The 18,440-nt window shown below is 39.0% G+C and overlaps 1 protein-coding gene across 2 annotated transcripts in view; it reads left to right on the plus strand.

Annotated features, from left to right (window-relative positions):
- Positions 1 to 18,440, plus strand: part of grm8b (glutamate receptor, metabotropic 8b) — a 145,829-nt gene that overhangs the window by 3,185 nt on the left and 124,204 nt on the right. The gene's annotated exons all lie outside the window — the stretch shown is intronic.

Genomic DNA, 18,440 nt, shown 5'->3' on the forward strand with positions numbered 1-18,440 from the left:
CACTAATGATGATCAATGAATTCAATTGTAGTAGGTAACCATTTTTCAGTATGGTTCACTTACAGTACACATGGGTTCTATCTGAATCTAGATAAATAATTAATTGTCTGATCTATTTGCTATTATTGGATGGATATACACAGCAGGGCTTTCTTCCATTGGCTCCCAGGATGCTGCTACCAGGTTATCTTGTTCCATGTCTCATTAATAATTGAATGTCTGATATACACTCTAAATATAGCCGGCTTGTAATAGGATAAACAGAATGGGGCTTGGGTTAGTCAGATGATGGAATTCACCATTTTACTAAGTAAGAAAATCAAGCATGCCATGGTTTCCTCTGCTGAAGTGGGTTGGGAGGGCTAGTGGTTGAGGATATGTATTAATGCTGTCAGGTAGTCAGTACGTTTTCTGTTTATTGTAATATTAGCTTGGGTGAGTCAGATACTTGAGATTGTGGTGTAATTGTGGAAAGCTTTTGAAAAAATGTCTCACTGTTCTTGCAGTCATAGGAGGCACTCTTGAGCATAATAGGCTATGATGCAGACTGGGTGTTATAGGCAGTTCTTTTGAGGTAGTATATCCGTGTTTGATTTAGTGTATCTCGCTACTACAGATAGTTGAACTGGGTATTGCACAATGATATCAAAATCAGGCAGATGTTTGAATATGAATATTATATCGATGAAGTCTTGATTGTTTTCCAGAAGGACAGATTTATTGGCATTGCTGGGCTACTAACAGTGTGACAGTTTCAGTATATGTTGAAAAAATCAATGCTGATACAATGTTTTGAAATTTTAAACTAGATCAGTATGTTCAGAGGATCTCATGTCCATAATCTATAATGTCCATAGTTTATAAACAAGGCATCTGGGTAAAGTGACCAGAGAGGGGGCAGGGGTTATGTTATGCATGCACCAACTCTCAAATGACCAGCCTTTCTGGGTTTATTTGTTAGAAAGCAAGTTGAGTGAGTTCTTTTGGAGAACGTCTTTTTCAATAAAAGAAAATATGTTATTCTGTAATGCTAATCCATGTGGTGTGAGTCCAAATGTCTCAGTTTTATAAATGCTGACATTGGCAGATTTGTGCATAAAAAATTGGCCCACAATTTCTGGTGAATTCTATTGCATTTCCAGAACAAGTTCTAAATATCAGTTTGTACCTTATCATAATAACATGCCTTCATTCTGAGTTGAGAAAAAGCATTGACTGTACACAATTCTCTACATTTCTCTCTGTGTTTATATGAGCAAACCCATCTGAAATGTGACAAGGTTTGCTCCATTCTCCTCTAGTGGAGAGCAGTCAGCATTTGGCTCCCCTCAATGGTGAAATAAAGGCATCACCATAGAATACTTAATGTTTGTATTCAACACTAAGAAAAGAGTAGTCTAGAAGTAAGTACTCTGTTGTTGGGCCTGGAGTGTTCCTAAAAATTAGAACGGTCTTGTTTACAAGAGGAACCGTTTTCTAGTCTCCACTTTGACTCTCCAGTTTTTTTCCTTGCCTGTTGGAGCACAGGCACTGAAATTTTAATCAGCATTATATTTTGCTTCTAGCTTCTGTTTCCTGTGTCCTGTTAAAACAAAAGCCGCTCTGTTTGGTTTTGCAAGTCTGTTGCAAAGTTCAAAATATTATAAACCACTTTTTATGTACAATAATGGATTGGTTTACATTGCATATCAAATAGTGGTTGTAGTAGCCTACTCCACAATCTGCAGAATTGATTAAAGATAAAATTGTGGCTTACTACCCCTCTATTTTGACTGGAGCAGAGAAAAGTGATTGTCTTATAGTCTTTTGTATTGTTCATTATGAGAATCTCTATTAAATATCCATATGCATCAAGCAATGCATTCAACATTCAACATTCAATGGAAGTTTTAAAGTGATTATATTGACTTCTAGTAGGTACTAACATGTTAGCTTGTGGATATTTTATCATGTAATATTTTAAATGCATTTAAAATGTATATTTTCAGCCACTCCTTATTTTTGCTGTTAGAAAGAAGGTATTGAATCGCCTCTTCACATTGGATGACTGGGTCATAGTCTGTGACTCTAAAGGAGATGTGTTCAGTCTCAGCCACATCAGACACAACTCACTATTTGCTAATGTCTCTCTCTCTCTCCACCCACACAATAGGGGGGCTAATTATTTTCTGATGCTGCAGTAATGTAAAATCCATTATAGATTTAAAACTGAACAACTTTGAACACTTTTTGTCAACATCTTTAGTTGTTAACTATGTGTATTTGTAGTAAAATAAGCCACCGTTAACCTACATAGTTGATGTTTCAGCCATCCATGTCTGGGAATCCAGGAAAGCATAATTGGCCTCGCTCTCTCAGGGTGGGTTCGATGGCCTTTACTCTCCCCTGTCACCCAATACGATGCTAGCCGATCATGGTTGTCCATTAGCTCATGAAACAGAAAGGGCAGTTAGTATTCTCCTCCACATGTGTTCATTTGTGCAGCAACATTGTGCAAGCAGCAGCTTGAAAAGATGTGCTGTCGCTTCATGTGTCTTAGAGGAAGCACGTGCAAGCCTGTCCAGCACTGTGTGATAGGCCTAGCTGAATTCCTAGCTTGTGTCTATAAATGACAAAGATTAAATTGGGTAGAAAAATTGAACAAAAAATCACTTTGCCCCAACACAAAACAAAGCTTTTACTTCACTTTACAATACAGGCATATGCCCAAGTAATCACTGATTGCCATACATTGTTATCTGAGTACACTTAGTAAACCGATCAGCTGAACTCCCGGGGAATGTGCTGGGCTGTGTGCACCACCCTTTGCAGAGCTTTCCGCCTAAGGGCATTGCAGTTCCCATACCAAACCTCCTCAGCTGTCTAAGGCGCTGTTGTGCCTTCTTCACCATTGTGTGTTGTGTTCTGACCATGCAAGTTTCTCCATAATGTGAACACCAAGAAACCTGAAGCTGTAGACCCTCCCTACAGTATTGATGGCTCACTATTGGCTTTTTGTCCTTGTCAACGCTTAGAGATTTAGAGAGAGTTTTCCTGGCACCAGCTAACCTCTTGTCTGTAGGCTGTCCGGCGCCATTGGAAATCAGGTCCACAATCATTGGGTCATCAGTGAATTTAATGATGACATTGGAGCTGTGGATTCGTAGGTGTACAGGGAGTACAGGAGTGGACTGAGCATACAGCCTTGAGGGGCTCCGGAATTGAGGGTCAGTGAGGAGGACATGATGCTGCCCATCCTTACCACCTGCCGTTGGCCTGTCAGGAAGTTCAGGATCCAGCTGCACAGAGAGCTGTTCAGACCCAGATCCCAGAGCTTGATGTCAAGCCTTAGGGGAATGATGGTGTTAAATGCTGAACTGTAGTCCACAAACAGCATTCTCACATATGTGTTCTTATTGTCCAGGTGGGGAAGGGCAGTCTGCAGAATCAGGGCTCTTGCATTGTCAGTGGATATGTTCTGCCCCAATGGTACGGCAGTGTCCTCCTTGATAGTGTGAGGCAACCGTTACAGCTTCTGTCTGTAGGTGGGCAGGAGCAGGATGGAGTAGATTTGCTGAACAGGTCAGGGAAGGGCTTTGTAAGCCACTTGGAAGGGGATATGGTCTAGTAATGGTCTAGAGTTCATGTTTCCTGCGTGCTGCACTTGATGTGCTGAAAGAACTTGGAGTGACTTTCCTTAAGTATGCTTTGTTGAAGTCTCCAACAACAATCAACGCAACCTCCGGGCGCGCGGCTTCCTGCTTATTAATCGCCTTGTCCAGTTTCCGGAGTGCCAGATCCATGTCAGCCAGCGGGGGTATATACACAGCGGCAGAAACAATCTCTGAATTTTCTCTCGATGCCCTCACTGGCCTGCATGAGATAATGATATATTCCAGGTCTGGGGAGCAGAAAGATTTCATAATGTGTACATTACTCTGATCACACCAAGTGTTGTTGATCAAAAAGAATACATCACCTCCTTTGCTTTTCCTGGAGTGTTCCTTTGTTCTGTCCACACAGTGCAGAGAGAGGCTGACATCTAGGTCTCTATGGGGCAGATAATACAGCAGTCGCTTGTCTCACTCTGCTGGGGAGAGGGGGGCGATGAGTGCAGTGCCTTCGTCTGACAAAGACTGTGGCTCTGCTGCCTCTTTTCCGGCATCCGCTATGGGTTTGTGGCCAGGCGGCCCAGATAAATGTGTCTCTTTCTGTGTTTACAAATAATGTATCTGCGTTATACAAAAATGTACCTTCATTATACAAGCATGTGAGAGATACACATGGTATATCACCTTGTTATTTTCTTTCATCTTAAATCTTCAGGTGAAAGTAAAATAGCTGTAAGGACACACAAAATCTTGAATCATGAATAATCATAAGTTAACCACACATATCTGTTCTGTCATGAAAACCAAAAACAAACTTATCTGCACAGTTTGTCAGATTGTAATCCTATTCACCTGTGCTCTTCTTTACTTTACAGTGTCACAGCCGGTCCATGTATATTTTAAAAGCCAATCCTCTCAGAAAAGTGAAATATTCCAGTGAATTATTCATACCAGAGGAAAAAAAAAGAACCAGCACAAGCCGTTTGAGTTAATGAGCATTTGTAATGGTCACATAAATGACAAGCCCCTGTCCAAAGAGCCAGAGGTAATGCCTCCCATCATTTATCCTGTATGTCTTATGGTCTTGGTAGCAAAAGAAACATCGCTGAACATGACCTGATCACACAGTAGAGGCCTTGAGACAAGAAACTGCAGATAACAGTAGAAGACTAGCTGAAGTAGTGTGTTAAGAGGAAGAGGGTGTATGTGAGTGTGTGTCCTCATGCATTAAGTGTGCAAATTTGCTAGATTCATCTTGCAGTTATTACCACTCCCATTTCCTATTATGGAGCCAGACTGAATGAAGCATCACGTTGCAGTCTTAATCAATACACCCCCTCAGCTCTGGTGCAGGAAGAGAAGAAGGGCTAACTCCAGTTGGCCCATGTTACTGGATAACATATTTGTTTTCAGGCCATCCGCTGTTTAAATTTTTTTTTTTTAATAAAAATGGCTAACGCTTTGTAAACTACTGTATAAAATACTGTATAAAATACTATTGTTTAAAAAATATCCACCAGGCTTCTGTTGACCAGTTTAAAGTTTTAAGAGCTTTTGAGATTTCTGAAATAGTGATTTGTTAAACTAATAAAATAAATCAGAGACATTAAAGAGAAAGATATTTTCAATCAAAATTATACTCTTGCACTATAATTGTTTTAAAAGAAATTAACTACATTCCACCAGGTCACAGGAGAAATGGCTTGGGTCCTACAATGATAACAGAATATGCCTTATTGAACCAAGCCTATTGAGTGAAATAGAACCGATCTGTGAATCTGGCAAGGGCTGCATGACTGATAAGGTACTGAATTGACTACAGAGGCTCAAATGGCACAGCTAATTCAACCGCGCTATGAGATGGGAACATAAAATGTTAATCAACAGGATTGAGTGTCAGTGCTATCAAACGCTGCTTTATTTATTACAATTTATTTCTAATTGTACACCATTTTCTACATTTCCTACACCAATCCCTGTTCATGTGAACTCCCCCTAGCACTAGCAATGCCCCCAACACTAGGAGGGTGAAGACATATGTCAAGGCAGACACCACCTCTTTTCAAACTGTTGCTAGGAAGCCAGTGCATTCAGAGAAAGCCACCCCGCTTCGATACAACAGCTAACTGACTAATATTCCACTAGGAGTGATATAGAGAGGAAGTGCCATCAACCCACAGCTGAGAAAGCAAGTTTTGGCTGCTGATGGCAAGCAGCATGACCCAGGATTCAAACCAGCGATCCACAGATCATAGTGGCGGCGCCTTAGACATCAGACCTAAGGCGCATTTGTGTTGCAAGTACAAATATGACTTTAAAACAGAAGGAAGGCAAAACATGGTTAGTTTTGAAGATTTGTGGAGATAGCGTCTTTTAAAGATGTTGATTTTTCATGTCTTTTTTAGATATTCTATCATCTGCCCATAGTTTGTAATTTTTGTCAAGAAAAATTATCCATTAAACCCCTACCCCTATTTCAAGCCCATGTGTAATTCATTTGTACATATGTAATTAATTCGAATGTAATTCATTCGTAAAACAATGTTGCTGCATTTTGCGGCCTAGAAAAAAGCGTCTTAGTGGGAAATTCATACCATTGTCCTTGCTCTAGTAGGCCTTGTTAGTTCAGGTTAAAGTCAGGAACATTTATTCAGGCCCGGTACAATACACCAAATTCTCAACTCGTTTCAAGTGACACAAAGTGACAAAGCAACTGAGACAATAACTTTTGTTACACCTTTTGTTATGCACAATTAGCTGTGTTGTTAAAGATGTATGTACGACTATGGGAAATATTGTTTGTAAAGCTTTTACTTGTGTAGGTTTGTGTTAGATTTCTCTTTCACTGGTGACATAGTGGTCAAGATTACAAGATCTGAAAAATCTTGACACTTAATGGAAGTGATCTGCCATAATCATTCATTTCTTTTAGTGTACAACTGAGTGTTTAAGACACAACTTGTCACTTGACTTCTTTATATATTCTTCAGGTATTTTATACCTAATAGATGTTGAATTCCCTGTGCAGGCAGCCAATTTAAAATCTCTGAATGTATGTACTCAAAGGTAGAATGGCAAAATGGCAGAATTGTCTCTTTTCAGCTTGCATCTTGCTCAGTTATCTGGCTTATTCAAAACAAGTGGAAGGTAGACCTCATTAATGTCTTGTATATATTGTCATTTGATATTAGCAGCTCTGAAAGGACTCTCTGGCCAAACAACTTTGATACATTATAGATCTGACGGTGCACTTCTAGGTGCTTCTGTAAGTTGTCAGACCTCTTGGATGTAATGTTGAGATTAGCATGCAAAATTAATTACATTCCCTGAGGCTGGCTTTACCAGCCACACATCTCTCCTGAGGCCACGCTAATGAGAGCAATTCCTGCTTCTAATCGGCCAGGTACCTCAAAACATATGACAACAGTTGAGTAAAACTGAGCATTAACAACAGTGGTAAATTACACATGTAAATCACAGCTTTCCCTGAGCACACACGCTCACAGGAATTGATTGTTTGCTTTGAAATGGTTGTGTGTGTATGCATACATGAACATGAATCTATTAGTGCACATGATTTAGTACTAAAATATAGATTCAGAATATTTATTTTGTGTCATTACAGTTGATGGGATTGTAAAAAGTATGTTCCTTTTGTCAAAACAACAACAACAACAACAAAACCCCACAATGCTGATAGCAACACTGCTAAAGCGTTCTCTGGGTATAATTATATATTTTTATTATATTATATATAATATATAAAAATATATATTATATTTTAATGGGTATAATTATATTAGGTGTCTACAATGGATGGTCACCCTTACCTTAACCTTTTAGGGTTGGGTTTAGGCTTAGATTTAAGGTTAGGGTTGGGGTTAGGTGTAGTACTGCATTTAATAGAGAGTCATTTATATTACTTATAGTTCAGTTCATTCAATACATATTTACTTGAATGTTAGTTAAATGTCAAGTGAGCATTCACAAGGCATCTTTCATGGCCCATCCAAGCGATTCCTTACATTACATAAGTATGTGTCCTTCACTGAAGTCAATCCTGAAATATAGAGTTAAGAAGTATTGCTCTAAAGTTGTTTTTTTGTAATGATCACTGATGCACACCAAACATATCACATGAGAAACAGAGTCTAAGAGTGCTTTTCAGTACTTTGTAGGTCCTCCTGTGGCTTTGATGACTGCCTCTCACCGCTCTGTCATATTTTTGTGATGGTTTCTTAAAATGCTATAAACGAATTGCTTCTCTGCTGGCCACACACCTCCTGGTTGGATTTGTTTTCCTCTCAACATATTTCCCAACACAGTCCCACGAGCTCTCAGTGGTGTTTACATCTGTTGATTGAGTTGTCCCCTGATGACATCACCTGAACTTCCTCACTCCTCAACCCACTCCATCACTTGATGAGCAATATGGCAGCTTGTCATTTTTTGTGCTTATCTCCTAAACCAGAAGAGAGAGATCCCTTCAAACACATCCAAAATGGTTGTTAAACATCAGTGTATGACACCAGCGCATCTGAGCAGTTAGTTTTGACGGATTTAGGTACGGGTCATATGGGCAGAGGCCCAGGGCTGGATCTTTCGGGGGCGGCACTTATTTTGCACATCACGTCAGTGATAATGTGTCACGGCTTGGGTCACATAATCTTTGTCGGATTGGGCACCTTGATTAGGTCTCTCGCTCAGATGAGGGGACGGGTGGCAGTAATAGCCAGTAATAACCCTTATGTCGGTTTTTGTGTCAGATTTTGCCTCTTCTTTAACATTACCTGGCCATGTGCTTGTCCACATGTTCTGTGTCCCCTCCCCGTTTCCCTTTTTCGCCTGTCCTGTCTCTGACTCTGAAGCCCTTTGTTTTGTTTAGTCCTTGTTGAGTCTTGTGTGTGTGCTAATGTGCCTTGTTGTGTACAATATCACCACGGCTTCACTGATGTGTTTGTGGTCATTGTCAGCCCCTCGGTATCGCGCCCTCCCCCGGGGCAATGCTGAGCCGCCGCCCACAGGCTGACAGAAGGTTAAACTTTTGTTGTGTTTCCGTTTTGATTCCTGGACTCGGTTCTTGTTCATTTGCATTCATGTATGTTCGGTTCAGTGTCTTGATTCATGTTCATGTGTTTGATTCAGGTTTATCACGTCTTGTTTAGTTAATGTGTTGCACCTGAGGCAGGGGGTACTTAAGGGGCTTTGACGTTCTGTTAGACGCCGAAAATTGGATAAATGGTTTGGAACCTTGATGTAGCCCGAGAGGTTCTCGTCTCGACTTCCTCGTGTGCGACCCACCCTCTGCCACACAGCAGTTCCAGGTTGGGTTGGCCTAGCCGCTCTTGCCAAGTAGCTGGTTCCCCAGCTAAACCCCCGGTCTCAGGTCTGTTTGTTTTTGCCTTCCTGTTTGCCATGTTCTGGTTTTGTTGATCAATGTGTTCACATTTATACCCTTTAGCTGCTGCCTTAACTCATTTTGGTTAATAAATTTGTATACTTGCATTGGACCCATCTCTGCGTGTGTTCATCCCTCTGTGTCTGGTCTAACCCGCCATAACAGTCATGCATATTTGTTAGCCTGTGTTTTGTTTTTTGTTCTGGTAGTTTGGACACCCATGTTTTGGTTCATGTTTTTTGTTTTGTTTTATTTTATTTCAGTAAAGTAAGTCTTGCATTTCCATCCAGCCCCCTCACAGTCCTGAGGTAATGGGTTTGGGGCAATCTGTGAAATAGCACACTTTGTACAGTACTAATGCAATTAGTAAAATTAGTCACCAGTTTTTAAAATATTTTTAAAACAATTTACAGTTGGTGCATTATTTTTGGTGTTGGGGACTAGAACTGCAATTGTCTCTGAAATTGTGACTGAGGTCACCCTAATATTAAAATATTCCTTAAGCACAGGAATTCTTTTAAAAGATGAAATTTCAGTTTTCCTGGAATCTTCTGTGTAATGTGTAATGGTTTTAGTTACATTACCATGAATTAGCAGACAATAAATAATAACTAACTACTAATATAATCAAGGTTTTACTTTTCCTCCCCCACCCCCACAACCACCCCAGTCTATCATCAAACAAAATTAGACTCCCTAATACAATTTTACTCAGAAATACATTACGATACATATGACAATTCATACGAACATTATTCTATGCTTTCAGGAATACTTGTGTTTTTGCTTTATCACAGATATTTATTTGACAAAAGGAGGAATGATGTAGAAAAAAGAGAACTTCTCTCACTCCAATGTCATGCCACTGTTGCTATTTTTGGCACTTGGTTTGTAATCTAGCTTGATGAGGGCAACAACGTTTAAAAAGTTTGCTTAGGACTGATAGTGTGTGAATGAAAGATTAGCTAAGCAGAAATGAGGCCTGAAATTCAATTTCAAAAAACACAGGCCATTTTAGCCCTTTCTCATGACTGATGCCTTTGTCCCTGCAACCATAACATTTACGGATAGAGGTGATTTTAACAGAAGCTTTCCTTTCCATAGGGATAATGAATCAGATTATCAGGAGAAAGGAACAGCATAGTTGTCACATAGACACATTGCATTTTAACGACCACTCTCAGTGCTTTTGAATGACTTACTTACAGTACAGTCACTGCAGATACTTTTACTCATTCTGTCTTTCCGTTTAACAAGGTCATTACAAATCCAAGATCTGTATTGGTGTCATTCTAAATAACGTTGCTACAGCAGAGTGGGACTAAGAGGTGGATTGGTTCTTGTACCACATTCTGCTGTGAGCTGGCATGTGCCAATAATTATATCTTAACCTAATAGGTGTTTCTGCATTTTATATTTACCTAAACTGTGAAGGTTTTCAGGTGCTGACTGGGCCACAAACTTATTTAGGTGAATATAATTTGGAAAAAATAGCTGACTTCAGTGAAAGGCTCTGCATAATAAATGCATAATGAGGTTACAGAAGGTCAGTGTCGCTGTCCCATGTCTGTGTACTGCTTAGGCTGAGCACTGATTTCATTAGCATGCATTTATCATATTTAGTATGCTGAAATATGAGAGCAAAATACTGACCATTAGTAACAACTTGCACTGCCATTGTGTTTAGTATGTGTGTTGAGCATCCTTGATTTAAACATTTTTAAAAGTGAAAAAACAAACAAACAATGCATTTCAATGCCAGTATGGTCCAAAGTTGATTTTCAATGCACCCAGTATTTATTCCGCCTAGTACAAATTACTTCAACAAACATATGGCACTTGCTTATCAAATGCCTGTTTTACCTGTAACTAGTCTCCTGTTTTGTATTTTTCAAAATGGACATTTTGGTGTGTTCAAGCAAAATTGATATGCAAATTTTCCCACCATGTACTATTTGGATACTTTTCAAGGAGCTAGTCTGCAGTTTGGTCCCATAGTGCAAGGTAATCTGCACAATACTCATTACTATACTGCAGTAATTAGCAGTCAACACCTGCAGTCAAAGAACGGTGTGTGCAAAGTAATACCTCTTATATTAGAATTTAAATCTGACATGCTGTTTGTCAATTTGAAGGTAGACATCAAATAGTGTTTACTATTGTATAGCAAGCAGGCATGGATTAGAGTGACTACAGTTATAAATACTTTATTAACAATATGAGTTTTACCTCATCTAAAAACATACAAGTGGCTAAACAGGTGCAGAGAGTTGCTACAATAGCACACATATTTTTGCAGCCTAAATGAGTGTACCAGTGTTCGGGTGTGATTCTACTGTGTTTGATTCTAATACTCTGACATTGCCCCAGATATAATATACTTACCATGCAGTCTGCTATCATAAACAACTGACCTAGCAGAACTTAATGTGCAATGTGATAGTGTGTGTGTGTGTGTGTGTGTGTGTGTGTCCCAAGAAAGCTCCCAAAAATCCATGATGACATTAGAAATTGACATTAAAAATCAGAGACTGCAGAAAGTCTTTCTTTTTTCACACACACACACACACACACACACACACACACACACACACACACATACATATGCGCATCCAAAATGTAATTATTGTATGTAGCCATACAGTAATTAAAGGAACAATAAGTAATACTTTTTTCTAGTGTCATATATTAGTCATTTGCTTATGGTTGAGTGGCCTTTCACAGGAAATTGCCCACAGACTCTTGAAGTATTATAGAGAATATAATGCTTGTTTTCCCAGATCTTTCATCCAAAAGCTTAGGAGATTAATGATGAATTTAAATGCAAATTAATTTTAAACTTGCTATGGAAGAGATATTACAGAAGAGATTGTAATATGTAAACATATGGAAGCTGCTATTATACTGAGTCCAATTAGGTCTTAATGTGCAACACAATGGAATTTAAATGAAGTGTTGGAACATCATGTTTGGAGCTCACATTTATAGTTACAGTGAAATGCATTTACCTTTTTTGTAGCTTTCCTTAGGATAGCTATGATGGAAACCCTCAGACATATATTAAATATTATTACCTACCTAGTAATACCTACTAATGCCACTCTTGCCTTCAGGCCAGCTTCAGCCCTTGTTGGAATACCGCCATGCAGATCTTGAGCTGTACGCAGTGGGGCTACAGATCATTCATTAAGCAAAATTCTTCAACAATCCTCCATGTGTTTGATGGAAGGAAACCCCAGAACATCCTATAAAGATTCAATGATGTTTAGTTCTAGTGATTGGGAAGCCCTTCCCACCTAAGACGCATTTAAACCAGATACAAACCCAATCGCTCAAACACTTCAGTAGGTGGTCTGAGACACATTTGAGACACGTTACAGCAGTATAAACACACCCTTCTCTCCAAGATGCATTCCACAACCAAAACCCCTCCCAGTACAACCGAAACATCTCCTTGTATGTCACTGGGCATGTGATCCATGTCTGTGAGGAAGAAAATCATTGACGATGATGGCATGTAAAATCATGCACAATGCAATGTAAAACTGAGAATTTCGTGACAGTGACCATCTTTAGTGCAGCACAGGAAAAGGCTGAATGAATCAACAACTGGTTGCTGCATATTGAGATGATTTGCATATTCTGTGCCACACAGCAATCTGATTTCAGTCTGACTAACCAGAGACGCATTTGGCTACCAAGTGTAAATGTATGTGGCTAAAATCCTATTAGGATACAATCCAGATACTAGACACATAAAGTGACCAGGTGTAAATGGGGTCTCATGAAGTCAGAGCATAAGTTTAAGATAAAGGTGAAGCTTGTGCAATCACAGATCAGGTTATAATAGCACACATTACGTAGGTGTTTGAGGGTATCTACAGAATGCTAAATTTACAGTTATAGTGAATTTTCCATAAATCTTTGTTAGGCAAAGTGATAAGGTGTCACAGTGTCCTACAGCATGATCACAGTGGGTTCATGGTACTGTATCAACAAGGGACAGTGAATAATGCTACATGATTAGTTTAAGGTCATTGTTTTGTCTAAACTCTGGTGGGACAACTACTAAATACGCACAAATCTGAAAGATTGTTCCTAAAAGGAGCTAATTAGTCATTAATTTACAACACAGAAAAACAGGCAAGGACAATCACGCAGGTCATAAGGTACCATTTTCTGCAACTCACATATACTCAGTAAGGCGTATGAAACAGGAGAAGTGGGATTCAAGTCTTTAGGGAAGTAAAAAAAAACTCGGAGCCTCATTCCTCATCATTAAGTTTTAAACAGTCCTGTCAAGTTCACAGAGGCTGACCTCTACAGTTAATCACTGGCTCTTGGGGGTATGAAAGGGTAGAAGAAGGACTTTCTCATATAAAAAGAGAAGAAGGCTGAGTTTAAATGTGCCTTGTCAGTGTCTCTATCTCTTTATTTAAAAAATGATCACTGGAGCTTTTTGCCAAAGGGAACACAAACCACAAAGATATACCCTCTTTGAGAAACAACTTCTGGATGGCAGCAATGTCCTAATGTATTTCCCACTGAACCAGTCTAAGTGAGAATATAGATATAATGAGCCCTCAAATTAAAAAAGGCTAGATCCTAACCAAACCAGAACTAGCACTAATGTTGCCTCAGTGATTTGCTGTAGATGCCTTTAGGTTTTTCATTAAAGTGAGAGAAAGATTATATAGTGCTTTTAGGTTCAGCAGTCCTTCAAACATGATGTTAATTATACTTATTTAAAGGTTATTTTGTGACATTTTATTATGAGAATCTGAATGTTATTTGATGAACAGCTGAATATTGCACTGTAGCACTTACAGTTGTCCTTATATTTGGATTATTATTTTGCTAAATTTAGCAAAAAGAAAGTTTGCAAACATTTCTGTTATCCTAACTGTATTTTTCTAACCAACATATCAATCACCACTAAAAAGAAACAGTTCTTGCAATTATATTGTATTATGATTTTGTAATGATGTATGTTTGGCATTTGGAAATATTGCTTTCTCCAGTGAGGGAACAATATATCAAAAGCGAGTGCTGTGGCAGAGCTTATAAAGTTCAAAATAAATGATGAGAAATGTTGTGCAACACTGTTTTTTTTTATATCTTTTACATTATGATGCATCTAATTTGATAATTATTTGATTCTTTTTAATGTATTTTAATGTTCTGTTCTGGATACGAAGATAATGAAGAAACCCCCAGCCACAAGTGCACATAAAATTACAAAAAATGCAAATGATTTTTTATGATGTTTAAAATGTTGCTGAACTCCAAGCAGCAGCTGTAAGAACCCTAAATTCCTGGTCAGAACTGCACTATTTAGCTCAGTGTTGTTACTGGTGTTTGCTAGCTCTGCTGACAGCCACTGTACTGGGCTGAGTGATGTACTCTCGAGAGTAGTATCCACTTAGTGGTGTTAAAAGTCTTTACTCTGCATCCCCCTTGAGGTAGAGTTAGTTTTATGAATTCTACAAATATGTGAGTTTGAGTCAGTTATGGTGAGTGAGTGACTCACATATTGCCTTCTAGCAGTTGAATGAGTGCCAGCAGCTATAGGACTATGCTATATACTACCTCATGCCTTGTGGCTCCTTCCTCAGGTTTCCAGCTTTGAGTACAACCATTTTCAATGGGGTCCCATTAGAAAAAGCTATCAATCTGATCAGAATAAGGGACACAAGGGGTAATGTCATTGCAGAAGCACTTGAGGGCAGCTCAGGTGAATTTTTTTTACTGTTAGCTGAATTAATTCTACAATTGTACTTTTCCCATCTCTTCTGCCCTTTTATTAGTATTTTCCATCTTCTATTCGAATCAACATGCAGCTCATCTTTTATTCTTTCTTTTTTTTTAACAATGACAATGCACATCTTTTCTGTAGGCATGTTATTATGTGGGCGGTGTTGAAAAGGGCAGTCCAGAAGGGAAAAGCAGTCACCAGTTACAACGCCCAGGGGTTAGTAGGTGTTAGTGATAAACCAACCAGAAAATTAAATATATTTTACATTTTATTCAATATATATATATTAATCATTGCTGTTTTATTGTTTTTATTGTTCTATATTTTGTCCCACTGGCCTACTGGGAATATATTTGGTTTTCCATTTGATCAGTCTGCTGGTTGGCACAATGCCTTTATAAAGGGAAGTCTGATCATGCCACCTGTTTGGCACCTGGACACAGGAAATCCCTTGGCTTTTCCTCACAGAACTTGAAGGCTAGCCTTAGGAATGGGATTAAGTAACTGTTTTTGATCTCCCCACATATTTTCCTGTTTGTCTGGTACAGGGTGGACATTACTGTCTACCAATGGTCTAATAGCAAAAAATGTATTATTATTGTTAAAGAGTCGTAGTAGTTTTTTTCCCTCAGGAAAACATGCCACTTAACAAGACACTTTTATATAGGATATATAGAGTTGCTGTTTCACAAACATAGGACCTTCCTCAGTTTTTTCATTTCATTTGGGAAAAGCTTTTTTTTTGTAATGTGGGGTAATGTCATTTGCAATTAAGACCTTGTTGTTGTTTTCTGTGAGTGAATGCAGACCATGGTTTCACTTAATGGTGGATGTATGAGGAGTGGAGGTTGTGGAACTGTAGGAGGGAAAAGAATTCTGAGAACGTTTGCAAGCTTAAAGCTGTAGCTTTTCACTGCTTGACTTAATCTATCTGCTGAAGAACCAAGGACACAAGAGGTGGTGTCACAGTGAACAGAAGGCAGAGGCGAAAGCTAAGGAGGAGTTACAGGTGTGATATTTCTCCTGAATTTCAGCTATTGCATAAGTTCATTTTAAAGCCCAATGCAACTTTCATATATTGCATTCAGTTTGAAAATACTGTTACTACCGGTTTTATGCGCTGTTTTACCAAAGCTACTCTTTCTCTTCTTCCTTCTTATGCTTGCTGTATCCAGAGTATAGGCATCTACACTATATTTAGCAAATTAAGCAAAAAGAAAGTCTGCAGAGCTGAAAAATGCTGTGGCAAAATTGTTGGTATCTTTGTTTGCACTACATTGCTGTAAGCAAAAGAGTTAGAAAACACTTGCATCAGCAGGCTATTAGAGAATGAAGCCCAAGAACATATGTTGTCAGGTTAGTTGTTAGGCTTCTGATTATGGAGAGGAAGGTTATATTTATGAAAATGAGAGTGTGTGGGGAAGGTCACCCATGTTTGTTTGTAAATGATCTAATTCGTTCAATTTGCCCCTCATCATAAATAATTAAAAGTATCTAATCAGAGTTAAGCAGCCATTACACAAATTTAACAATGGCAGGTCCGTGCAAAATCTGTTCACTGTCTGACCTTATGCAGATGTGTCCTTGAATTATATAGTTACAAAGAAGCCCTGAATGTTAGCTCATACTTGGAGCATACAAATTGCTGCTTTTCTTTAGCTTTTTTATACTTTATGCCAAAGGTTTGGACACGCTTAATTGAATGTGAATGATCGTAAAGATTTAATCAAACTATTTATGCCTAAATGCTTGACATCAGAGCCATCAGAATGAATAGACCTCTGTAGTTGTGCGTTATTCTGTACTCCTTGTTATGCCCATATTTGGCACTCCAAGTCTAACCTTGGATTTTGCCTGAAATGTCCTCTGCCATGTTCTGTGGTAAATAAATATTTTCAGAATCCTACACATCCTTCTACTTAGAGAGTTGCCAGTTCTGCCCTGCATGCAGCTGACAAATCTGTGAATGACCTGCGCATGTGCAGTGTTGCCAGGAACCAACCACTAATCTGTATTGGTTTTTAATTACAGTTTAATCTGATTGTTTTATCTGTCATCACTTATTTTTACACAGGGGTTTAATTCATTATGTTTCTGAACATTCAGATAATTTAGTATGTACATTGTACTTTGATCATAATAATTTCAACTTTATTTAGTTTATACACACATAAAATGCTATATCCTGCAGCCTTAGTTGTGATGAATTTATTGTGTTTATCATGTCACTGTACAGGTCCATATGTGTCATTTTAAAACGTAAACATAGAAGGTAGCTTCCACATTCTTGAGCAGGTGTGTTTAAACATTTGACTGGTGGTGTACATCCATATCTGTAATTTATGTAAACAAACCCTGATCGTTGCTCATAGTAAGATTCATTAGATCTAAACACTTCTTCAGTGTACTTCATCTATCATGCATTTAGTGAATGTCATAAAATTCTACAGATAATTGACACACTTATATAGTTTGTCAATCCATGTGCTGTTCTAATTCCACAAGTTAGGAGCTTAGAAGCAATTCACCAAATGTAACAAGCAGATTACGCCATCTTAAAAGGGTCACACTGACAAGAGCCAAGTGGAAACAGTGGAAAATCATTTCTAACACTGGGTGCCAGGAGTTTACCACGTAAAAAAACATTTGTTTAACTGAGAGCGGCAGCACTCACAAAGGTCACTCTATGCTGTTGAGTCACACAGCCTTAAGGTTTTCCTTTCCTTTTTAGCACTTTTGAACAAAACACAGCTAAGCTTCAGTGAAGAAGAACTAATGTGGGACAGATGCTGGAAAAGCTGCGGCTGCCTGCCATGCGACAGACTAGGACGTTCATTTCTGGATCCACAAAACGATTGAAGTAACAACAGTAAGACCCAAAAGACTTGATGTCACATTGCTTGCGAAGTGGTTGTTCAAGCTTCCAAGCGTTACAGAAAATGAGTGATTGTAGGGAATCGATTGACACATTCATTGTAGCATTAGCAGAGCACTTTGTGAAATATATTATAATCCTAGGTCTCAGTCGACATAAATCCTGTGGTAAATATTCTGCATGTGCAGTGTTATGGCAATGCTCTCAGTTGTACTCAGTACAAGTGTCAGTAGGTGGGCTTAAAACATACCATGGTCTGATAGTCACAGTCAGACACTATTTGCAGCACCTGCACTGAAGCATAAGAGCATCAGATGGCTTGGAAGGTTCTGGCTGGAGTCCAGCAATTACCACACCAGGGGGCTCTGTTACACTGGCAGCAGCTAAGGCCAAACCTAATGAGCCACAGCCATAACAAACAGTATGCTTTTGCTCGAAGAGATCCAAACATACACGCAACTTCCCATCTGCGGCTGTGGCGGCTATCTGAGAGTGAAAGTATGCTGCAAACTCAACAAGAACGCAAATCAATTCAAAGTTGGTGGTTAGTTGTGTTTTGTTTACATGAGCTGAAAGATTCTGTGGTGGAGAGAGGGCCGTCCTATCCATCCAGAGAGGGCGAGGTCAGGTAAGCTGTATTGGAATTCGGTCACGGATGGTGACTCTGTCTTTTAAGTGACTGTATGAGTCTGTAGCGAAAGTTCATGTATAAAAGGCGACTGCTGTCCGTGAGGGACAGGTGGATGGGCTGGCAATACCTCTGAAAAGTGTGCTTCCCTCCCTTTGTTTTCGTGGATATTCAAGCAGAAGTGACAAGAGGCT

The sequence above is a fragment of the Salminus brasiliensis genome, chromosome 2 (assembly GCF_030463535.1).
Source record: "Salminus brasiliensis chromosome 2, fSalBra1.hap2, whole genome shotgun sequence".
Taxonomy (NCBI): Eukaryota; Metazoa; Chordata; class Actinopteri; order Characiformes; family Bryconidae; genus Salminus; species Salminus brasiliensis.